Source organism: Periophthalmus magnuspinnatus, chromosome 3, assembly GCF_009829125.3.
Source record: "Periophthalmus magnuspinnatus isolate fPerMag1 chromosome 3, fPerMag1.2.pri, whole genome shotgun sequence".
In the NCBI taxonomy this organism is placed as follows: Eukaryota; Metazoa; Chordata; class Actinopteri; order Gobiiformes; family Gobiidae; genus Periophthalmus; species Periophthalmus magnuspinnatus.
The window spans coordinates 20,335,063-20,361,308 of NC_047128.1; the positions used below are offsets into that span (position 1 = coordinate 20,335,063).

Here is a 26,246-nt window from a genome sequence, read left to right on the forward strand (position 1 = left end):
CAATCAAGGTTTTGTGAAGAGAGAAGAGAACAGACGTTAAACCCAAATCAAGAGTCTAATGTTGGCACTGACTCATGAGGAGATGGACCAAAGATCAGACCAACAATCCACACTCAATCACTTTTCTGGTATTTCTCACAGACAACAGGCAACGTCTGCCACAAAACCCATAAAGATGCACAAAGGGGGTTATTCGAAGTGCCCCAATTCTGTCCTGACTTCCAAACCATTTTAGACATCTGTCTTTATAAATTTATGAATTTATCTGGGTTCTGAGCAGCTCTGTATCATGCAAGCTGCTACGGAGAGGGCAAATCAGGCTGGCTTTTATTATAGAAATTTTGACATGTTAAAGTAAATTAACATTTAAGTGTTATGAGGCCAACTGTTTGTTATTGATCAAATTGTCCTACGGCAGTTTTTATTTGGCAAAAAATACATAGAAAAACATTCATTCAGTCTCCATGGAGACAGTAGTGAGAATCCAAAACCAGCCAAGGTAGACCAGCTTAGGTAGACCACGTCTAACTCAAGATCTGGAGATGGGACACTCCTGACAGGTTGGCACTGGTTGAATGATTGGTCAAATGCAGAGGGATCAGTAAAGTATAAGGTATACTTCCCTCATGAGGGATACTTACAGTTAGGAATAGTTTTGTCACAATTCTAAAATTTTAAACTTGTTTTCAATTCTTGGTAAAAGTCTTGATACTTGATGCTCATTTCAATACAACTATTAAAAAATGTCAAAACATGATTAAAAATCACCCCTATGAGTCCTAAAACTACTCAGCAAAGGTCTAATTATGTCCTAGTGGGTATTTTTTTCAGTGGCCTAATAAGTATGTAGTTTAAATACTGGTTTTAGTTTTGAGTAATAACTGGGTCATCATTTTTTGACAGCTCCAGTGACCCTGTCTGGAGTACCTTTTCGGAGGAGAAACTGCACTGCCTTGCCTGCAGGCAAGCAAGAATCATCACACAAACAGTGCGTCCAGATTCTGATACAAGTGATAACTGCTTGCTTTTTGTCATTACTACCCAAGTATGACTAACCACTGTATGAGCACAAAACTGTCCATGAGGTATGAGCTGCTGTTAAAGCCCCTGGCGCCCCCTACTGCAGAACCATGCAAGCTACCCAAGAGAGGTTACAGGAGACCACCAGTGTACTTCCCAAAATGGAATTGAATGAATGAATTAGTTAACCTAAAAACCCTGTAGCCTATAATGTTGTGGTGTAACCATAGCCTAATATTTTAAAAGAAATTGTCATCTAATGACATGCTCCTAATAAGTTCACTCATCGCACTCATTGGCAGACCGCCTGGTGGAAAGTGAGTTAAACACACGGAAACTGCAGGCCAACTCTTGAGCTTCTACACTGGAATTTTCCTCTGGGATTATTATAGCCTTTAATGCCAGAGTGTGGTAGCGCAAAACCCTCAGCACCTCCTTCAGACTCCCTCCAGACTGGAGTGAAACGGTGATCCGCTGCGGTGGTAAACCGAACCCGAATGAGCAGCTCGAGTGTCCGTGTGCCCGGTGTGGACGGGACCGTGCACAGGACCGCCTCAGCTGTAGTCTGGGTTTGACAGTTCAGAACCCACAGGCGCGTTTTGGAGACACGCGCGCTCTCTGGGCGTGTCTTATCTGAGCCGGAGTAAATAGAGGCGGCGGGGTGTTGAGGAGGAGATGGGGTGTTTGCGCGCTCGCACACCGCCTGCTCACTGAACATCTGCGTTCCACCGCTATCTCCGCCGCACCGTGCCGCCGGCAACTCTACTTCCCGTGCCGCGTCTGCCGCTGTCTCCTGCTGTCACTGCCGCTGTCTGCTGCCGCTCCACGAGGACTGCACGGCACGGTAAGGACATCTCTGTGCATGATGAGAGGGTGATTGGGGAGCCACAGGTGTGCGCTCGCGGCAGTCGCTGTGGGACTGGTGCGTGCCTCCTGGTTGCAGAGGCGCTTCATTCCGTCCTCAGTGCGCTTTGAGCGGCTCAGGAAACGTGTGAAACGCCCGCAGCCTCCGTTCAACAGGTCTACGCACAGACGGGCTTTGTGCGCGAGCCTTTGGATCAGTTGACACGGAGCTGAACCCTGTCACGAGACGCGCCACCTTGACCAAAAGCTTATGGCACTGTGCCCACGTCCACTTTATTACTCATTCAGGTGATGCTCAATCAAGCCCGGCATCAGAGAAGATCCTAATCATAGCCAAAGCCTCCCAACCTGCAAGATTTTCTAAATAACTATCCAACTAACATTATGAGCCATGTCTACAAATTTGCCTACTTCTAATCTCTCATTTTCGGATCCGTGTGTCTCATTGCTTATGTTTGACTGTGATTGAGGGTCCGCTTTATGAATAAATGGAGTGTTGTGTGTGTGTGTACGGAGCGCTGCACCTGCTTCAGCCCTGAGTCTTGACAGCTCCGCGGGGTGGTGAGGGTCGCTGTCTTACACCGTTGTTTCTGTCACAGTGATTATAAATGGTGCAGTCACAATGACCTTAAGCTTCTTATTATGCCCTTTTCTGGCTTTTGTAATAAACTGGACTGGACTTAACATTTAGTGTTTCACGTTTTATCACATAATGTCGACTGTTGGTCTTGTTTTGGGATGCTGGTACTATGATTGGACAAAGCGTTCAATGCCTGTCGCCCTCTGCTGGCAATAGTGGGGATTGAAGCAAGTTGGAATGGCTCATGAGCAGCATGGCTATTTGCAACATGATTCTATTGTTTATCAGTTAATATTGTTATGAATAAGCTAAGATACTACAACTTTTACTGTATCACAAAAAAAAGATACTTTTAGAGCTGCAGATTCACAATCATAATCAAAGTAACAACATTCACAATCAAAATTATAATTTGAGATGGCACACTCCCCAAATCGCAGACTGCAAATGTTTAGAAAATCCTATCACTTCAGATAAAAAATCTTGTTGTGCCTGTAGTTTATACCTCTACAAACACATACAGTAGATGCATGCGATTCTTGTATTTTATTACTAATAGATTACTAGTTTATTAGTTTATATGTCAGTTGTCAGTTATGTCTTAAATGTTAATGCTCCCGGTGTTGTTTACAATGTGCACTCTGAACTGAATCCTACTTTTTCAATGGCAAATCTAATCGCAAGTGTTTATAGATCTGTTAATACCGCGTTTAATAGTGAGTAAGTATTGTGTGGTTTTAAATACACTGTAGGCTACTAATGTTACTGTACAAAATGTGATAAGGCAGTTATTATTCCACAGTTATCTATAGACTTATCAGTAAGTGTATGTTGTACCAGGTTGCAGGTTAAGGTTAAGATAGATAGGCTATAGGTTAGAGTTGTTTTGAGGAAATGTGTCCTTTTGATTCATCCTTTAGTACCACAATAGCAACCTGTCACCAATAGGGGCGAGCTTATATTGTTCATACATATAGGGAAACATTTAGGTAGTACTCAAATACATTCACTTTTCTTAAGATTTGTACTTCTCTGAGTACTTTTCAGAAATCATACTTGATAGACTCGATACTCCTACTTGATATATGTGACAGTGTAACAGTACTCTTACTTGAGTTATAGTTTTGGTTACTCTTCCCATTGTGAGTAAGTTTACAAGTGAAAAAAGATTTATTTTGACAAATGATTAGAACATTTGTGTTTCTTGCACTGCTCCTTCAGATATGAATTTGTTTTTCTCATTTTTGTGGTTTATCCAAAAATACCAAACTTTCTGTTCTTGCAATTACATTAACTTTAAACTATAAACCAATTTTTTTGTCTAGACAGCTCTTATGAATACTTGTACTTGAGTAGTTTTTCCAGATATGTTTTACCCTTACATAACCCATTTTATGGACAATTACTTTGTACTTTTACTTGAGCAATTTTATTTTGAAGTCATATTAATCTTACTTAAATACATTTTATGGCTATTCTACCCTCCTCTGCATAATAGAGACTAGAGCACCTAGATGAAACCTCCATGAGAACATGTAAATCCATATGTAAATGGAAACTGAACCCAAAAACGTCTTGTTGTAATGGGGATAAATATCATTCTTCTATCATTTGCTTCTGTGGCAACAGTGGATCAAGTGGTAGCACGGTTGGTTTAGAAATGTAGGGGTCATGATTTAATTCCAGCTCCAGCCAGTGCAAGTATTGTGTCCTTGGGCAATACATTTCACCCCCTCTGCATAATATGGTAAGTGAGTGTATGTTTGGTAGAGGTTGAATAAGGCCATAAATATCGATTTAGCAATATATTGTCAGATAATTCTTTGCAATAAGCATATTGATACATCATTTTAATTCATTATAAATTGTTATATTATACACTTAAATACTTCCTGACTACTGTATTAAGACTGAACCCCTTGAACTGAAAAGTGAGTTATTTATAAACCAGCTGGGTTCTGACATAAAGACCACTGTGCACCTGAAATTCCAATGCATTTTGTCATTAGGGGTGAGGGTATGTTCCTACCCTCACCTATGGTCATGAGCTCTGGGTAATGACCAAAATGACAAGATCGCGGGTCCAAGCGGTCGAAATGGGTTTCCTCCGTAGGGTGGCCGGGCGCACCCTAAGGGATAGGGTGAGGAGCTCAGTCACATGGGAGCAGCTTGGAGTAGAGCCGCTGCTTCTACACGTCAAGAGGAGCCAGCTGAGGTGGCTCGAGCATCTGCTCAGGATGCCTCCTGGACGCCTCCCTAGGGAGGTGTTCTGGGCATGTCCCACCGCGAGGAGGCCCCGGGGAAGACCCAGGACACGCTGGAGGGACTCTCGACTGGCCTGGGAACGCCTTGGGGTCCCATCGGAGGAGCTGGAGGACGTGTCTGGGGTGAGAGAAGTTTGAGATTCCCTGTTTAGACTGCTGCCCTCGCTACGTGGCCCCAGATAAGCGGAAGAAAATGCATGGAAAGTAGAGAAAACATCTATTTTGTGAACTTTTAAGACTCTTTGTAGTGGTGTGCGTATGTTGTGGTGGACTCTGTGTTGTATGTATTGTGTGTATTGTCTTGTGAAGGTCTTGCTGCGAATACCCAGCCCTGGTGGTCATGGTGGCTATTGGTGCAGATTGTGGCTAACAATGTTACTGCTCAGAGTTGCTTTAAATTGTGTGCATTATTCATTCATTCATTCCATACTTGGTGGTAACCTACTATTGTAGCCACAGCTGCCGTGGGACAGCCTGACAATACCAAGGCTGCAAATCTGCCCCATTGACCCCCTCCAACCACACTCATACCAGACAATGTGGGTAAAGTGTCTTGCCCAAGCACACAACAATGTTTTTTGCCAATGGCGCCTCACTGTGACATCTAGTATCCCAGCAGTCCCTCATCCAAGTACTAACCAGGCCCACCCCTGCTTAGCCTGGCTAACTATGGCTCCTGGAAAAGCCATCACCAAGTGTTGGGAGTGAATGACAATGTAAAGTGAATATAAACTGATGTATGGCTATTTTGTATTAGTTGTATATTAAGACATATCATTCCCAACCAGGCATGTGATGAAGTGCTGGGACTTGAACTTGTCTGCGTACACTTTTTCCACATTTTTCTCAAGTTTCATTCATAACAACATTAGACACGCTCCACTTATCAGATAATATCTTTTTTTTTTTTTTTTTTTTTCCCCAATTGAGCTTGGGGACGCCATACTTAAATCCTTATTGCCTCCGATGCTTCCCTGGAAAGACTTCTATCCATTGTGTGAGGAGCAGCTGTCACTTTCCAAGAGGAGGCCCTGAGCTGCCAAGGAGCCGGGCACCGAGCCAAGCCCCAAGTCTCTGGAATCTGGCATCCAGGAATCCGACCAGAGTGAGGGCTGCCTGCGAGCGGAGCATTCCCAAATCAAACTCCTAATCTCTGCCTGCTCGTCTGTCAGTGCTTTAATGGCCTGTGAAATTGTTTAGTGCACTTGTTTGCATGTCTGAGCCTGTGATTCCAAAAGAGCTAAGGATCCGACTCCTCTAGGTCATAGCTGGAGGACTGTCCCACCTTTGGACAATGTAGTTCGGAGAGCTTGAGTTAGCATGGTGACAAAGGGGTTAGCACCTCAAGGCATCAAGGTGCTCCTTCTGTCTAGTTGGGTTTTCTGCTCAATGTTTTGGTCCCTCGCATCAAGTTAGACTCAACCCAAAACATGCACGAAGGGTAAAATCTTCCAGCTAAGGTAGTCCTGAAAATTACTACATGACTGTACTTTACCATGCAAGGTATATTTCAAGCAAACAGTATTATTGAGAAAAAATCAAGGTTGTTTTATCCTGATTTGCATTCTTTCAGTGCGACAGTTGTGTTCGTCCACTGATTTGAAGGTTGGCAGTTTGAATCCTGCTCTCAACATAAACAGAGCGGTCAGATCCACAGACCCATAACGTTGGTGGTGTGATTCCTACTCCAACAGATGAATGTGGTCTGATTGGCTGGTTTGTGGCTTTCTAGTTTGATTGGTCAATATCTTTCCTTGTGTACCTGTCAGTGTCCTCCCACACAGCAGTCTGCTCACTGTCTCCCCCTGATGATGTGAGGTGTCTGCGCACTTCACTCTTCTGGCTGAGCACTCATACACTTTTCATCTGTTAAAATATTATTCACACATGTAACTGTTTAGGCGGATAGCACATTCTCTTCTCTTTGCAGTCCAATAATATGACTGCTTAAAGGAGCTATACCTGGTTTTACCCGTCTTAAAAGCATGAAAAACAGAACTAGTCTATTTTAAGGGGTTTGCAGTTGTTCAAAGTTATTCCTCACTAACCTTATGCAATCCCAGCATCTTAGCCATTCACTGCAATTAGTTTATAAGGTCTTTTCACAGCTGTCTGAGACCAGTGTGGAGTTTTGTCGTGACGGTAAAGCTAACAGTGGCTAGTGACACTGACCCACAGGTTGGCGGTACGATTCCAGTTCCACAGATGAATGTTAAGACACTTAACCCATCTCACCCCCTTTTTGTGCATACACTGGAAGGTAGAAAGGCACTATATGAATGTGATCATTTACCACATTTGTTACTAACTAAGTTCAGTTATTTTAGTGTAAAACTAAACTATTCCAAGTATTCAGAATACAGTACCTATTGGGCCATATCGGATTACGTTACAAAATACTTTTAAAAATAGGTATTCTGCGCTGGCTACTCTAATATTCTTTCCAACACTGGTGCCCACCGGAACCTTCTCCAGACCTTGAACAAGAATCTTGGTCAGGAGAATAGCTAAAGGAGATGTTTGCAGGATGCCCAAAGATACTCGTACAGACACAAGAACAACATTCACCCAAAACAGCCTCAGACCAAGATTCTGGCTCAAAAGTGTCCCCCAGGTACTGCTATGCCAACCACTGATCTTGTCAAATATCCTCAGCATCATTTGACTATGGTTCAAACGCAGAGGACACATTTCTCTTGCTTTGTGAAACTGTCAAACTGGTTTTGTTTTGTTTGATTGTCCCGGAGCTGACTAAGAGAGAGAGAGGCAATAACACGATGAGTCATGAGGAACAGAATGGAGGTCTTGCTTACTTTTCTCTTTGTGTTGAATGTATTGTACTTAGATTTTGTTGGAACATGTTTTTATCTTCTAACAGTCAAATTATGTGGCACTGAATTCTGATTGGCTACATCCATTTTACAGTTTGTTTCACTGACCTTATAAAGTTGAAATAGTAAGCCACCGTTGCATTTTTGTGTGTGTTGCATTTGAATGTTTTTCAATTGGCTCTTCTGGTTTTGTGGGATTTCTTTGGTAACAAAAAATACAAAATAACCTCCATAACTTTTTATTTATTCATACAATATTTATGTTTGGACAAGAGAAATGTAAAATGGGGTTGAAGAGTAAGGGATAGGGTTGTCAAAAGTATCAAAAATCTGACACTAATCGATACTAAAACTATTGGTAATTATGGTTGGACATTTATTTATTTTATTTTATTTAATGATTATTATTTTATTTTATTTATTTATTTATTTTTTTTACAAATCTTTTGGATAGATTTTATGGCTTCATATGAAATGCAAATAAATTGACAGTAATAACTTTTTACATAAACCTCAGCTTACATAATAAAAAGTTATGCTTCCCGCTACTGTCAGTTAACACATATATTTAATCAAATTTTATTATCAAAGTCCGAACTTCTCTCCAAACCACATACTTTTCCTGCAGATTAAAGACCACTGAGGCAATAACTGCAATAAAAATTTTAATTGCATAAGATTTAAGCTGGCACTGATCCTATACACTACCAATAAAAATTTGGTCACACCTTCTCATTCACAGTATTTATTTATTTATTTATTTCATGTTTACGGCTAAATATGACGCAAGATATATGGAATTACTGTGTAGCAAAGAAAAAAAGCAAAACAACTCTTTGGCCTTTTCTAAATGAGCTTCATGATGTAATCACCTGAAATGGTTTGCACTTCACAGGTGAGCCATGTCAGTGTCAACAAATGTCGAAAGTACAAAGCAGTGATCAAAGCAAAGGGTGATTATTTTAAAAATCTAAAATCTAACACTAGATTTGAGTTTGTTTTTTGTTTTTTTTTACTACATTCAGTATGTCTTCAGTCATAGTTTTAATGCCTTCAGTGAGAACCTACAATGTGAATAGTCATGAAAATAAAGGAAAAGCAAAAATGAAAACGTGTGTCCAAACATTTTCCTAGTACTGTACGTTCATCACAGGATATTCAACAGTTTCACTTTTTCTTATCCTTTTATTGTTATGTTGGCTCTTATTTGATACCTTTCTTTTATCTCCCTGCAGGCCACAAACTCTACTGCACATTGCCTGGCTTGGTGCATGTCTTTGTAACTTGTGGAGAGAGCGGTGTGTTCTGGAGCGTTTTTGTGTGCAGGAAATGGCAGATATTAGCAGGAGGAGCAGTGGGAGAACTGTAGGCATGTGTCTGGACAGGCGGCTCTATAAAAGGAACACAGTGTGGTAGATAAAAGCAGCGCTCTGAGTAATCATTATTGTGCTGATGCCGTGTGGTTTAGAGCAGTATGCAGGTGTGCAGAGCACATCAACTGAGCTCTCTAAGTCATCCGCACAACAACCACCACTGGACTTTATTGCACACTTCATTTATTTTTCTTCTCACAACTGCAGTTCGATTTGCAATATAGGTATGAGAAGAAGGATTTTGTTCATAGCCTCACTCCAAGTCTTAATCGCAAGAGCCACTGTATCTTGTGTGAACAAAATGGTATCTTTAGGGGCTATGCAGAGTCAAGCTCCAAAGCTGACTAGTGTGGGAGATATATTAAAAATGGAGAAGATGAAAGTACATATTAAACAAACTCGCTGTGTAATCTTTTAAGTGATCAGAGCCAGCCGTACCATTTAAGTGGATTAAGCAGCTGCAATCCCTTGCTAATGATGAAAAAGTTTACCTTGCCTTTTAGCCAACTCAGTAACATTATAAACATGATTTCTTAGGAAAACATGAAAAAATGTGTGGCAATAAAAAAAAACAAAAAACCATACACCCTTGTCCAATGCAGGCATGCTGTTTTTGTGGATACTATGGTGTGAGCCCTTAAAATGTCTTTCCCACCTTAATATTTCCATTTGATGTTGGAATACAGATCCAGTTAGTGGATGTGAACAGCTGCTTGCCATGTTGGGAGAAATGAATCATCAATAGTTAGGCCATGTGGCAGTGAAGTGGTGAGGGCAGCAAATTCTGCCTAGCGCCCCCTGAAGGTTTGGGTTGGCACTGTAAGTAATATTACTGCCCTTATTTTGATATTGACCATCACCTGAGACATTTACAGATACATTTTAGCACATTTCTGATCATTTGTCATAATATTATCCAAGTCTGCATATCAGCATTTTGTCTTTATTGCCCATCCTATGTAAAAGGATGACCCATATATTACCATGCCACCTTGAGATAGAGTGTTAAACATGCAAAACCTGTAGTTAAGACTCCTACAAGCATGATATGAAATGAATGAAAGTCTTGTATTAGTTTAACATTTAAAATCGTCTTTGGTAAAAGTTCATTCTGTTTTCAGTTTTAAACTTACAATTACCGATTCTTTTTGTCAGACAGGAGCGTTTGTTTACCTGCTTATCAACAGTAGAAACCCCAGAATTTCTTATTTCTCTGCACTGATACAGAGTCTCGGAAATTCGGCAAAGTTCTGCAGGACAGTGAGACCCTCTCAGAACCTAGTAATCATACATTTCCCATCAATATTTTATAAGCTTCAGCCATTGTAAATTCTAAAGAGGAAATATGTGACGCTTTTAATAGGCATTTTATCTCTGTATGTGATGTCTTGGATAATAATGGTGATCCTTCTCATCTTGATTATGTTGAATCGGATCCTCTGGCAGATAAAAGTCAGATTTTCTCCTTAAGACCTTTTACTTACATGGAGGTCTTAAATCCTCTCCTCCTTCTTGGACCCAAAGTGGTCCGTGGGAGCTGATGCAAAATCATCTTTCAAACAGAACCCAGGCAGTAGTAGTAGCTGATGGGTTAAATTTTTTTTATTTTTTTTATTTTTTACTTAAAGCAAAGGAGTGCTCCAAGGCTTAATTTTAGGCTCGCTACGTTTTACTGTATTTATTAATTACATTGGTTGAAATTTAAGGGAAAGCCTCATACATTTATATACATATGATACTGTTTTGTATGCAAGTGCTCCCTCTGGGGACCAGGCGATTTAAAAACTGTAATAATATTTTAATGAAATTCTAAATTCCTTCAAAATCCAAAATTTTGATTGAATGCAAATAAAACATATATTTTTATGATATTTTTTTCTGAAAAACATTCAAGTGATGTGCAAGCTAAATGTACACTAAATAGTACATTGATTGAACGACTCACCACCTATAAATATCTTGGGTTTTGGCTTGAAAAAAAGTACATGTCTTCAAAACAAACAAACAAAAAAACATGAATTATGTAACAGTTTAAAATTTTATTATAGAAACAAATCTTGTATCCCATTGAATTACAGAAAATAAATTGTTCAAGCAACCTTTCTTTCTGTACTACATCATGGAGATATAATATACATGCAGACTCCAGCCTCTACTTTGAAGCCTTTAGATGCACTCAGCCCTTCGTTTCATAACAGGTGGTGAATTTAAAACCCATCACTGTACACTCTGTGAAAAAGTAAGTTGGCCATCACTATCTGTCAGAAGAGAACAGCACTGTATAAAATGTATTTATAAGAGAAATCTTGACAGACTGCCTGAAAATCTCACTTTCTTGCTGAACTTTGATATGGGAACTTTTAAGACACGATCTTATGATTGTCTACATCTAAAAACTGGCTCCACTAGAACTGAAATGGGGAAAAAAAGATTATGGCTATTTTGTTTCTTTTTGCTGTGATTGGCTGTTGTGAAATATAGCAGACTATTGGATTGGCTATAAGCAGTTCTTATCTGTTGTTGTCTGTCTATGATTGGTTGTTTTCTGGTCAACAAGTTTCCGTGTATACCACTGTCTCCCCCTGCTGGTGTGAGAAGTCTGCACGCTTCACACCTCTGACCGAGCGCTCATACACTTTTCATACTGTTTAACACATTCTTTTCATCCAGTAATATGACAACTTAAAGCTCCTATTGTATGCATTGCTCTGGCCTTCTGTGGTACAGCTTTGGCATAATGTAATCTATGTAAAAACCTTGAACTACTTTTGTGCATTAAACACCAGCAGAAGACGCAAGAACCCCGTCACCTGCGCACTGAGGAGTGAAGCAAAAGGACTCTGATCTGAAGTTTGTGTATTCTGGTGAGTGGGTGAATCGGTGAGTGGTTCTTTGATGTAAAGTGGTCTGGTGTCTTTAAGTTAGAAAAGTCCTATATAAATGTGACCACTTAAAGCAACCATTTAATAGTTGACAAGCGACATAGTGAATGTAGTGTAGGCACTGCAGATGACTTGAAAACATGAGAGCACTTTGAGAGCTAAATATGCAGGATTAGAATGAAACATAACATAACTCCAGGTATATTTTAATGAGTAATAACAGTATTAGGCTATCACATGTAAGTTATCTAGACTAGAGATAATGGCTTAATTCAGCTTTTGCAGCCCCAATAGCTATAACCTGTAGCTGCACTCTTGATTCAAGTTTGAAATATCACAACGGAGGGGGAAGCAAAGAAATCAGACTTTTGCTGATCCATTTGTGACATCTTCCTTAAAAAAACATGAAAAACAAAACTAGTTAATTTAAAATGGCAGTGGTCCCATGTTATTCCTCACTTACCTTCTTGCATTCTGAGCATCCTAAATGTTCGCAGTGATGTGTTTATAAAAGCTTTTACAACTGTCAGAGATGAGACAGGAGTTTATGATAAAGCTACATGTAGAGATGGTTTCAGTGGTGGTCATCAACACAGTTTGTGTGAACAAGATGTTTCAGTTCCCATCCAGAAGCCATTTTCAATTGATAGAACTGGTCTGAGAATCTGAAATTTTATCCTACTCTGAGTTTACTAAATCCAGTCCAAAAAACTAAAGCTAACAACAATTAGCATAATAATGAACATTTCCGGACATTTATCGGACAATAAAATGTATATTGTGTGCTCTTGCAGACTGCGTGCCAGCATGCAGCAAACACGTATAATGGATTTGTACTGCAAGACATATTTTGCTCAAATACATGGGAACAAATTGGGTACAGGTCCTTTAAATACATAAAAAGCTTCCCTCTGCTGCTGTGTGATTGAACTGATCATCCAGAGGCGCAAACACAAATGCAGTTCATGTACAAGAAGATGTGTTGCTTTTATGCTCTTGTAACACATTAAATTGATATACTCTGCCAGCTGTTTTACTTATGTTAGCCCTTAGACTTGTTTTAGTCCTGGACCTGGTGTAGATCTGGTATAGAAGTGCGTTAGTCCTGGTTAGTCCTCACATTCAGTTAACATAGCAACAGCCATTTTTAAGAAAACACCAAAGATTATGCATAGCCAGTACTTTTGACAAGGTTGGATCAGCACATTTCATTTACAGACCTCACATAAACCACTTTAATTCTCTCCTAAAACATATTTCCTTTCCCTGACTCCTCCAGATGTGTCAGCCACAGTCACGTCAGCTCTGTTAATCTGCACTGGGATCTGGAGGGCAGTGGAGCGTAGCACAGAGAGAGGAGGGATAAGACTGCATTATACCTGTCCACCTTAGCTCCAGACCAGGACAGGTGTCAGCTCCACTTAGGCTTTGTAAAGACAGAGGCTGCCATGGGAACTCTATGTTAGGTTTGTACTGTCAACACCAACAAGTCAGAGAATGCTTGTGTTGTAGCTGCACTGCAAAATTAAATAGTTAGTCCTGGTTGAAATGGCTTGAATTCAGAATTATAACTTGGACTAAAATTGGTATTTCTGGTTAGATTTACTTGTGTTGGTGGTGTAGAAAGTATTATTTATCTCAACACATTTCTGACTTATCATTTAGAGTGAAAAATAAACGGGCAAATGGGGTAAGTCGTACCACATTTGTATTATCTATTAAAACTAGTCAGACACATTTTGAAACAAGTGCAATAATCAAATTCAGTCATTAAACTTACACCCATTTGTATCAGATGTGTTTTTATTACTAAAAGACAAATGCATTTTAATTTGAGCAGGGTAGTTTACACATTTAAATGTGCACAGAACTTTAGTGAACAGAGCTTTTGTCATGACTCTATTGTTCACTTCACTACACCTTAAGTGAACATTAGTGATGACAATACATTTTCATGTGTTTCATGCCGATTTCCATTGGCGGGGTTATTGCTTTACCTAGATTTTTTTCTTTTCTTTTTTTTACTGCAAAAATACTGTGAAAAACATGCCAGGCCTATAACATGGCTTTGTGGTGTCACCTGCTTGTCTCCATGGAGATAGTTAAGTTAAATGCCATAGTATGGAGCATGGTGACGAGCAGATGGCAGACCCTCCACTAGAAACGTTGCACAGCGCTTTAACTTGGCACCACAGCATGTTAATGTGAATGAATAATGTCGTGCAGTGTTTTATAGTGTATTGGCACCTGAGGCACTATATAACTATGGAATGTACTTGAAATTATCTGACAAGTCACCTATGGATTTACAATAAAGTCACGTTTACCAATAGGTCTGTACCTGTAAGTGTGTGTGTGCTGCTCTCCATATTATGAACTGCTGTTGTTGACACCGCGCTCCACATCTCCGGGGCCCTCTTTGTAGCAGTAAACAGTCCATTCCCACAGAGTGATAAATGGTGGCGATGATTGTATCTAATTGAATCTCCTCCGGCGGCTGCTCTGACAGTGAGGTCCAGGAGAGCCGTAGAAAAGCACTGCTCCGGCAACACAATCTCACTGCGCCACCCTGTTATTGGGGTTGTGTTTTTGAATGCAGCTGTTCTGTCTGAGTCACTACATTTACATGCACAGAGAAATCCGAGTGCGCTAAACAATCAAATTCAAATAGTCTTTGCCACAAAACCTGTCAAACCACTCATGTCCCAGTCTACATACAGGTCAAAGAACCAAATGGGTGCAAAAGAGGGACTACGGGGCGGTCAGGTGTCTCTAATAATCTAGCATAAGTACTAAAACTTTGCAGCTATAATTGCTAATAAATGTGTCTATCACACATAAAACCAGACTTTTGGTAGACATAGATAAGCCACATCTCATTTACATTGAGCATTAGATTTTCAGAAATGCTATGAGTTATTTACTCTTCACGGCACAAAAAAACACATTGATGCTCCACTAGGTTTTGCTTTCACTTTAACATAGAGGACCAAAACAAAATGACAAGGTAACAGCAACTAGCATGCTAACATGCGCTTTCTGATTCTTAGACAGTAAAATGCTTTCTGATTGTATGCATTCAGCACACAGCTGACTTATTTTTACCCCAAGAGCAGCTTATAGAATATACAGTATCTGTACTGGGGAAGACTAATTCAACTCAAATCAGTGGGAAAGAGTATTAGCCCTTCAAATATATTCAACACAGAACATTCTTACAGGGTTTCCTCTCCACAGATAGATCTGAACTGTAACTTGTGTTGGTGACACAGGTTTAACTCCATGGAAAAGCAATGACATCTCCATGGAGACAAGAAAGTGGCAGGGCCATCATGAGAAAAAGTTACACATTGCACCTTTATCCCACAAAATATCAGTTGAGTGTTTACCAAATATTCTGCCCTATTACATGTGCACAGATCGGTGGCCTGGTTGAGAGAATGCCACCTGCTCGTCTCCATGGAGATGTAATTGCTTTGTGGGCTTTTGCTTTCAGTGTTGGTTAGTAAAAGGACTCTGTTATCAAACACAATCCAACGCCTAAAACCAATGCACCTTGATTGGGTGCCAGAACAAAACAAAAAACCCCAAAACAAAACAACTTTTTGTTTTTTTTTTACTTTTTTGTTCTGCTATTATTGAACATTTTAAAACTATAATTGCAGAGGTGAGTAGAGTAACTCAACTTTCCTTTACCCAAGAAAGCGAAACTTTTCTTCAAAATAGTATCAAGTAGTAGTTAAAAAATTACTCAGTTGAGAGTGAAAAAGTATTTGGAAAAACAAAAAAGTAAGAATAATTAAAAGAGTAACTACGACGGAGTATAAGGGTCACTTAAATAAAATAAATTATCCGAGTGCTACGAGAATAAAGTCGTAGCATTTTGACATTAAAGTCGCAATTTTATTAGGATAAAGTCGAAGCCAGAAAAAGTTGTAATATTACGAGAAAAAAGTCCTATTTTTATGAAAGTATAGGCTGCTGTGCGTGAATGAGTGACTTGTGCGTTATGGAGAATTTGAAGCATTTTGTTCAGATAAACTTTCAACTGGGGTTTATGCACGATGAAATACTGTGTCTTTTAGCCCACCATCACCACACTATCATCAGTATAAGTACTTTGAAGGGACACTGCAAACATTTGAGTTTGTTTAGTCGGAGGAACCAGACAGATTTAGATGAAATTGCTATATCTGAACAAAATGCTCCAAATTCTTCATAACGCACTGGTCACTCATTCACGCACAGCAGCCTATATTCTCATAAAATTACGACTTTATATAATAATATATATAATTTAAAATGATGACCACAGAAATGAGAAAATGTATATTGTATCTGAAGGAGCAGTGCAAGAAACAACTTACTCAGAAGAGTAACCAAAACTTTTACTCAACTAAGAGTACTGTTACTTCAATAAAAATATTAAGTAGGAGTAACAGTATGCTGCTTGAAAAGTATTCTGAAAAGTATAAAAAGTTACTACACACTTCATGTGGTATATATGTGTTCCTTCCTTATAGCAGACTTGCACATGTTTGCACAGTGGGCTGTGCAGTCTGTCATCTTGCTGCCATATAAAATGATCAGACTTCCTGTTCTACTTTTAGACATAATAATTTCCCCCTGCTCCCTCCTAAAGCATTATTACAGAGCTGAGGGGTCACTTATGGCTGTGGTGAGGACATGTGGGGGCCACGTGGTACAGTTGGCCAAGCCCCACCAGCTATGTGGGCTCTGGTCTGAGGGCCTGTCCACACTGTTTACAGCTGTGTTTAAGAAGAGTTGTGATTTTATAGTTACAGTCTAACCTTCCAATCCACTGTATTTGTAAAGTACCTTACATAAATACAGTTTGTGCTGCAGAGACACACATAAAAACAGTAACTAATAAAGAGTAAGCTAAAGTAAACAGTAACTAATAAAGAAACTGAAAAAATATAGTAAATGCTAAGAAAAGACAGTAGAAAAGAAAAGAAAAAAGACAAAAAAAAGGATAAGAAAATGGAAGAAAACACTTCACTGGACAGTAGTAGGTCAGTTGGCAGAGTGTGCACCCGCTGATTCAAAGGTTGGCGATTTGAATCCCACTCTCAACATAAACATCATTGATTAAGATGTTGTGCACAATTAGCAGAATATTAGTAAGTTGTTGTGTTGTTGTGTAAAAGTCCCTAACCCATATCCAGTCCAGCACATTCAGACTTTCTTAAGACGCTGCAAATAAAGCTGGTTTAACACATATTTGCTGCCAAAAATTGTTTCAGTAATAATTCAAATATATTTTACAGTCTACTAGAGAGTGGAAAAGTTGTAATTGTGTTTTTCATAATGAAAGTAGAGGTTTTGATAAAGGATTTATGGATGATTTGCCATCATAATAGTTTTAACAAAGGATTATAACGAGTAGGATAGTCTATCTTGCACTGATAACCACTTTAATTGCTCAAGCATGATTTTGGTGCTAGTTCCATAGTCATACATGTTTTTCAAGATATTTAATACAGTGCAATCACCTATTATTGAATAAGTGCAAAACAGATTAGTTAAATGCCAGACTGTGGAACATTACATATCATTTCATTCACACATGTTTGAGTATGCCTTTATTATTAGTTTGTCCATACTGTATCTCCAAAGCTCAAAATGCTGTTCCACCTTGTGATGTCATGAAGTGGCAGTTTCAAATTAACAGGTCCTTTTACCTTTTGTTCGGTAGAGATTGGCAATTCCAGGGCTGAAGTTAACAAAATGATTCTGTTGATCTAATCTCATTCTCAAGGTGTATGGAGTTTAAAAATACAGTGGAGCACTTCCTGTATTACCACATGACATCACAAAGTGGAACACAGTGTTTTCTGTTTGAGAGAAGAAGCCTAAATGTGCAGGATTTGTGTGTTGAATGTGTGAATGAAACAAAACAAAACTCCAGGTGTGTTTGAGATGAGGATACAATATTACAACATAGCTCAGAAAATAGTGTAATATGAGCCCTCTAAATCATTTTCAATAGGAAGGTAATTACACATTTTCTTCTGCCCATGTCTCATGAGAGTCTCACTATCTCTCGCAAAGGACAAGAGCATGTTCCGAATATCAATGCATCAACTAGAATTTGTAAAATTTGGCTTTTGATAGTCACATGCATTTTACCTTTATTTTGGCTTTGCAATTTTATACTCTTTTGATTTTTTTTTTTTTTTTAGCTTTTATTGTATTAAAGATTTAACACTAGTTGGTAGAAAGAATAAAAGGTAAAGTGCATATGACAGATTTTTATGTTTTTCTAATTATTATTTGGTTTGGTGAGATAGTATCTGTGTTTGTAAAAAGAAATACAGGAAGTAGCAGTGAGTTCTAAACATAGACTGTATACATAAATGGACAGCCAACCTGCTAGCCGCCGCGTTCCAAATACAAAATGAGCATGGGTGTGCTTCTGGCTCCATCAAATCTGGCTCCAATTCAGTTTACATCGGAAAACTGTTGCCCCGTTCTATGTAACAGCTGCAGCCTTGTCATTCTGACCTTAAAATGTTCATATTAACCCGCTCTAAATGATCCTGGTATTTTTATTTCACTATTGTGTTTGCAAATCAAGATATGACCATTAATAATAAAACGTTTTGTCTAGTTGACAGATTTAACTTCGGCCTTTACTATGGATCAGACCGGGACGACTGAGGGATTACGCAGACATTAATAACAGACAAATCAGGCTCCTTCTTTCCCCAAGGTCGCTCCCGTTGGCGTTAGAAACAGGTTTGACTGGCGGCGTTGCTAAGCCCCTGTTCCCTGCTAAACCAGCGGTGCGGACGGGAAGGGGCGTTACCTTCAACAGCCTCGCTCTGGATTGGCTCTTTGGTTGCTCTGATACTCACGGTAGGAAGTCCTAATATGGAACTTGTCTCCAAATTTGCTTGTCAAAGTGCTAGTCTCGATGAGCTTCATTTGATTGGAGCCAAACGCTATGGGTGACGTCACACTCACTTAGTCCACTTCTTTAGACAGTTGAAATGACCTCTACCTATGTCATATCTGCCTATATCCAACCAGAAAGTAAAATAATAAACTTCCAAAAAAAACCCAACCCAACATATAGGCAATATATTTAGAAAAACTGAAAATATAATGATGTTAACTCTGTTTTAGTCTAATCTGTCGTATACACTTTAATATAAACCTAGCACACATATAAGCTGAGTGTGGTATTTCTCTGTTATTAATTATTTTGATATTCTGAAAATAGTACATTCTTTAAGTGTTCAGTTTACCCGGCCTCTTCCTTAGACTACTCCCTTAACCCCGCCCCCTTCACAGGCTCCTAATGACCACCATGTCTGCATGTGGCCTCTAGTTTCTTCAGTGAGAGTATCCAGTGCACACCTGCAGGAAGTCACATCTCGTAAGGATTTTACACTCTGTTAAAATTTAGACTACTCCGGAACAGACATGATCAAATCCAACTGCACACACCTCCAGTTCTGATTTTAAAAGTCGTGACCTATATCAGACAGACAGGCTTTTTAAACATGCAGCTTTTATGGAGTAAGCCACACTGCTGTCTCTATGATGATGTTATTGCTTTGTCTGGAATGTTCCACAGTATCACATTTAACGTGTCTATCCCCATGGAAACAAGCAGGTGACGGCACCAGATTTGTGGATCCCGCTCAGAGTAGAATGCATGTATTTCGTAGGCATAAAAACACACAATTGAGTAAATGTAAGATAAATGTGTTTAATGTCATACTATAATATAAGGCTAATAACAATAGCTTTGTTATAATGATGTTTTCTCATTAAAGTCTTACCTGGCCGGGGTCCAGAGTGTGACTAGTTTGAGCACATCTAAAATTTGTCCAGAGCAACTAAAATGTTTCCTTGGGGACATGAGCGCACCTGGCAGATCCTCATCACATCCTCTCTCCTGTGTCCTCTCTCCACATTACAAACATGCATTAAAGAATATAGAACACTTACATTTCTGTTTTAATTCACAACTAAAAGGAACACAAAAGCATTAATTCACCTGCTCTTCCCTCACCTCAGTCCAGATCGCTAAAGCCAGTGTGAGATGCTGAGGCTGATGCCCTCAGGTCACGCTCTGGTGGACAGAGCTAAACACACCGCAGAGATCATGAGGCTTTTGTGAACGACACACTGTATTTACCTTTAAAGAGCAGCATCAAACCTGCAGATTCTCCACACTGTGTTTAGTTACTTAAATGGGCTGCCAATGCGCGAGATGAAAAAAAAACAAGAAAAACTATATGGCAAAAGAAAAAAAAATGAAATTGAAAATAAGAGATCTCCCTCGGTATGTCCTATACCAGACTGCAAAGATTTTTTTTTTTAATTTAAGAAGTGTGTAGAATATGAAGTTATTTAGCTCTTATTGTTGAGGTAGTTTAATTACAATATCTTACCATGGCTTAAATAAGCGTCAGTTTTTGGTGCACCCAAATCATGTTCTGGGGCAAATAAAAATCTCAGACACACCAGTGCACCCAACTCAAATATTTAGTCTGGAGCTCTGCCTGGAGTAATGGGTTATTCACATAGATATGACCTGTAAGTGCTCTGTCCCATCCAGTGACGTCATGATCATTTCAGTGCACAAACTACCTTCACTATGATGCTTCTTCCAGTGATGAAGCTGCAGTTTTAGCCTTATCCTGTCCTCCACTTACTGCACTTAGTCCAGAGAACAGCTCAGGAGCTGGACTACTTGATGACCTTGTCCAGTTTCTCCCTCTTTGTGATGCTGCTGTTTCAGCAGACCACACAGTGGTGTATGGCTGCTGCCACCACGGAGTGGTAGAAGGTCCTCAGGACCCCCCTCAGTCTCCTCTGGAAGTAGAGCTGCTCTGGTCCTTCCTGTACTGTCCAGGTCAGTTGTTGTTCAGTGCACCTGTGTGTATGAGTCCACTCTCTCAATGTCCCTTCCCTGGATGTTCACTCGTGAGCGGGCACTAGAACAGTGTCTTAACCAGCTCATTGGTCTTCCTCACACTCATTAAATTAACAATTTAAAACAAATTATTACTTTTTTAACTGTAAAAAGTTCTCACATTGTTACATATAAGAGGAATCTTGAAACACATGAATAGATCCCTACAGTTATAAATTGTAAAATACCAATTCTACTCCAAAAGTTGTTGTTCATATATTTTTTCTTTTTTTTCCACTGAAAAACAATCATGTTGGGTTTAAATGTCAACAAGTGTAAGAGAAAGTGTAAACTAGACAGCAGACAGACTGCCCCTGCAGCCATGTGGACATTGTTAAACGCTGTACAAACATGGCGTCTCACTTATTTGTCCCTGTGTTTGTCCTCAGACCTGGGACATGTTGAGTTAGCGTCTGCAGACAGTTCAAACGAGTCCTCCGTGTTGTCTTTTTGTGAAGTGTCCCTGCTGCCTCTGCTCTCTCATCTGTTCATGCTGCCAGGAAACATCCAATATCTGATCCAGGAATGTTCTCTGGAAACGCTCCCCCTACGCCTCTGTGGTTGTACTGCGCCTTGGCCAAAATTATATGAAAAAAGGAGAAAAGAAAAATAGACAGTGCTGGATTAGAGTGGGTAGGGTCAGGCAGGGTTCCAGGGAAAGCTGTTTATCTCTAAAGTAATATGCTCACCTCAATTAGCCCCAGAAATAATACCATTGTTGCCATTGTATTAAAATAACTCTAGACTCGTTGTTGAGTTTTTCTAATGGCCTATTACATTTAGAAGTATTATTAATTTCCACAGCATAGGAGCAGTGGGAGGTTAGATCTGAGCTCAATATAGATTCAATTGAAATACTTATTCGCTTCTAACATACAGCCATCATTATTAGTGGCCAAAGCTAGCTGTCAAAGTCTCGTCAGATCTCAGAAGCTAAGTTCGGATGAGGTTGGTTAGTACTTGGATGGGAGACGGCAACAGAACAACATTCACTTTCCAACTGCATAGGAACAGTGGTAGACTACGTTTGAATTACGTAACTGTTAGTGTGCAGTCAGCCAAAACTGTGGCATCAGCAAGGAAATGGGAAAGGTCAACTCAAATTTCTGTTGAATTCAAACCTGAATTTAAAATGTACCATGATTCATTTAGGTGGAATTTGTGGATACTATTTTGGAATCAGCCGCGTGCGTTGATATTGAACAGATGGGACCTTTCAGTTTGAAATGCAGTCTGTCATAACAATATAAAACAGCTTCTGAATGGAATGGCTCCAGGTAGCTGCCACAGAAGCACTGAACCCTAATGCAGTCGGGTGTGGGGACTGGATGGTTTGATGGAAGATTGGGCTGAGCGATATGACCAAAAAATGACACCCACAACTGAACCTGGGTTTGCCGCTGCAGACAGAGGTCACATACAAGTTTTTTTCATTCTCAGTATATGGACAGGCCATGCTTCATGTGAAAGCTGAGAACCTCCAGAATTCACTCACGGAGGTGCAAAGGCTGCACTAGCACTCATTAATGCTGGGGTTTATGTAGCAAAGGATTCACATCAGAGAGAGAGAGTCCTTTCTGGTGTTAAGTGGATTTCATCGTTGAAACAAGCAACCCAAATAAGAGACTCATGTGAGACTCATTCTGCTTTCTAATTGGATAATCATCTTGAGACCCAAAACACAAAACTTTAACATAAACAACGTGGCTGACATGTACAAAGTTTTTGTAATTAAGGATAAATCAACTTTACAGTTACCAGTAAGATCTATATTTGATTTGAACTTGTTTACCTTGATTATGTTAGGTAATTTTATTAAATTTAAATTCAAAATCTTACATATGATTCCTTTAACACAACATAGTTTGATTTCCTCCTTTGAAGGCAGTCTGAACTCTGCTTCAAAGCACATATTTTCACTGACAGAGTATTGGCTGTGGACTTCTCCATTAAAAAGCATGAAGCTGATCACAAACTATTACACATGACTGAAGATTCAACTAATAGCCAGGAGATCCTTCATGTTGTTGGGTGATGGTAGTTGCTGCTGTTTTTGAGCTCGAGTTCACTTGAAGCGATTTACAAAGCGAAATCAATCAAACTAACCAAAACAAACATAGTGACACAAGTTTATTTAGTCCAATTTAGAAGAAATACAAACTGTTCTGTTTCTGAAAAATGTTCAGAGGAAAGATGTGCTTTTCTCACAGCTGGGATTAGCCAAAGTTTGGTTTCTCTTGCTACTCTGTTTTGGTGCTTCGCCCAATCAGACGAATCAGAAGTATTCATGAACGTTCCTCCTTTTTCTGATTTTCTGTCTGATGCTACACAGATAATGTGAAGAACTTGACTCAGAGCAGTACACTATCAGGCTTCTGGCAGCTTAGGTGATTATATCAGGCCATGTTGGAAGTTGGTTCGGATGTCGGAGGTTGAGGTTACCTGGCAAAAGTCAGGGTAATAATACTGCACTAATAAGGTTGGCTCTGTGTAGTGTTGTTGTGATACAAAAATTTCAAACTCAATTTCGATACTAAGGAATTGACTCAATCCTTGATACCGATTACGATACCAGAATGACAATGAAAAATACTCCTTTTTAATTAATAGAATGTAATTTTCAGCACTAAATAATTGTACGTTTATTCATGTTGCCAAGAGATTTTATACTTGTTCTGAAAAAGCTGAGACGCATACCAAAACTGTTAAGAAAATCTAGAATTTTTTCTGATAATATGATTTTTTGCACTATTGATACCAAATACATATCATCATTTCAAAATTAGTTTTAGTATTGATACTTCTGACAACCCAAGCTCTGTGATATCAGTGTGGAATAGCTCCTGTCGATATTGCTCGGGAAGACGGGGAACTCTCAGCTGAGTTTTAGCTAGCTGAGTTTCACAGCAGCCATTTGGCATGCTTTGATCCTAAAAAAGTATAATGCGTACCATTTCTTACGCTTGGTACTGTAGTAAGTAACCTATTAATAAAATGTTTCTGTCAGTAAATATACTCTTTCTGCTATGCACCAAAAAGTTGTGTGGACTCAAACAGATCAGCTGGGAGCCATACAGGATGCATTCTGGTGAGTTTGAAAACATTGCGACAGTCCAGCTTGCAGCGTAAGGTTAGGCCATGAAACACCGAGACAACCAGTGCTTCAGTAGTTTAGTTCAGTTCCAAGTAGGGTTGACAAAAGTATTGAAAATCATATACTTATCGATATCAAAACTAGATACTCAGTTGAACAAGTTTCGATACTAAAAAGTCTCATTCACAGAACAGAAATGAACCTTTCCTGAATAGCTTTAGAATGATCTTGAGCTGAACAAGTATAAAACCATCTAGACTAGTATACGCCCATGGACCATTATGAAACCTACCTGGATGACTGAGGGATTACACAGATATAAGACCACATGATCATATAAAAGAAAGTACTATTATTTAATGTTGAAAATGACATTGTATTGCGTGAATAAAGATTTTTTTATTATGATCATGGTATCTGATGTTATATTGATTAACGAGTCTATTCCTTAGTATGTAAATCGAGTTGGAAATTTTAGTATTTGTATTTTAGCATATTATTTGTAACACTAATTTTGACAATCCAGCTTGCAGTGTAAGGTTAAGGTAAAATACCTATATTACGCTATTTTCTGATCTGTTATAATGTTTACTCATCAAAAACATACTCAGAGTTTTGTTTCATTCACACATGTTTAACTCACAAATCCACACTCTGTTCCACCTTGTGATGTCATGTGGTAATAGGAATAGGAAGCACTCCACAGTGTTTTTAAACTCCATTCACCTTCACTCCCCTCATCTATCTGGATAATTTCATTCCTGAAATTACTCATCTCTACTGAACAAAAGGTAAAAGGTAGCCATTAACTTGAAAACTACCACTTCACGTCATTACAAGGTTGAAAAGAGCATTTTGAGCTTTGGAGATATAACAATGCAACGTCACTCATATATATGTGAAACACAACTCTGAGTCTGTTTTTGATGACATAACAACATTCTAACATGGCTAAAGGCTTAATTAAGGACCTTTAAACTATATTAGGCCATAACATACCAGGGAGCTAGTGTTTCAGTAGTATAGTTCAGGTCTAAATAGCTTAAATACCACTGCAGTGCTTAAAGAGGAGGTGGCTGTATAGGGATGCTCTGGCCCTGCTGTCAGTCAGAGTGCGTGAGACCACATCCACACAGTGCGTTGCGTGCAGGTCTTTCTCTCTGGGCATGTTCTGTGTGCGTGTTGTGCGTGCAGAGGCTTGTAGGCCCCGCTGTACCTCTCTGTATTGTTATTATGATGGGAGCAACCTGCTACTGTACGAGTGTGGGCAGGCCGCGCAGACGGGATTACAGTCTGACATGACAACAATGCGTGCACCTCAGGTATTTACAGAATTTTCTTGACGGGGACAAGACGTCTACAGTAGGGCTGCACCATTTTGGAAATAGACCCTTCCAGGAGTGACATGTTTAGAACTGTTGTACACACAGCCTGATACTCATATTAAAGCAGGCCAATTCTGCAAAATCATCAGTTATAGCTGTTTTCCCTTCTCATTTACCCTCTTAAAGTTGTTTTTGGAGTGATTCGTGCACGTTTGAGCAATCTTTAATTGCTTATTTTCAAGACGCCAAAGTCATTTTAGATGAATATTGCAATTTAAAATGTGAAAATTGTAACATAATGAATGATCCACAGGTGTCATAGATTATAACTATATAGCAAACACAAGCACAAAAGGTCTTCTTTAATGCCCTGTCCCATTTATTTTTATGAGGTACAAAATAAAAACATGAATTCTGAGTTTTCCAAGTTTGCAGACGGCACAGATTAATGGTTTGTGTTTATATGTTTGTTACATTTGGCAACAAGTAATGTGTATTTTTTCTTCACTCACCCTTTTTACATTTTGTCTGGATTGTTGCGTCACAGATAAAACTCCAGACTTCTCCTGCGCAGTTCTTCAGCCCATAAACCATCACTGGACTCATTCTGCAGTCAAATTGTGTTTTAAGGTGTAAAATGATCTATAGTTTTATGTTTAAAAAGTAGGATTCTTTTCACATTGTGCACATTGTAAACAACTCCAGGAACATTGACACTTGAGAGAAAACTGAAATATGAGCCGCTAAACTAATACAAGAATCTCATGCATTTCAGAACATGCTTGTGGAGATCTAAACTACAAATACAACAAGATTTTTCAAAAGAGAGAATATCTTGTTCTTTGCAGAGGACATTCTATTATCTACATAATTACAGCCTTTGCCGTTTGATAAATGTGCCAACTCACATTTCAGTTGCAATATCGTGCAGTCCTAATGTGAGGTATCCGAGACTGGAACTCGTGAGAAAGATAAGTGTAGGCTACAGTGAGGTCTAGATCAGTGTTTCCCAACCCGGGATACGGGGCCACTGGAGATATGCAAACACTAACCATGGGGT

General features: G+C 39.3%; 2 protein-coding genes across 2 annotated transcripts in view; both read left to right on the forward strand.

Annotated features, from left to right (window-relative positions):
• abhd17c (abhydrolase domain containing 17C, depalmitoylase) overlaps positions 1-26,246 on the forward strand; it is a 143,731-nt gene that overhangs the window by 13,707 nt on the left and 103,778 nt on the right. The window lies entirely within an intron of this gene.
• The window catches only part of cemip (cell migration inducing hyaluronidase 1), a 79,460-nt gene continuing 54,719 nt past the window's right edge, over positions 1,506-26,246 (forward strand). The window contains exon 1 of the mRNA XM_055232584.1: positions 1,506-1,864. The gene's annotated coding sequence lies outside the window, so the exon portion shown is untranslated. The remainder of the gene's footprint in view (positions 1,865-26,246) is intronic.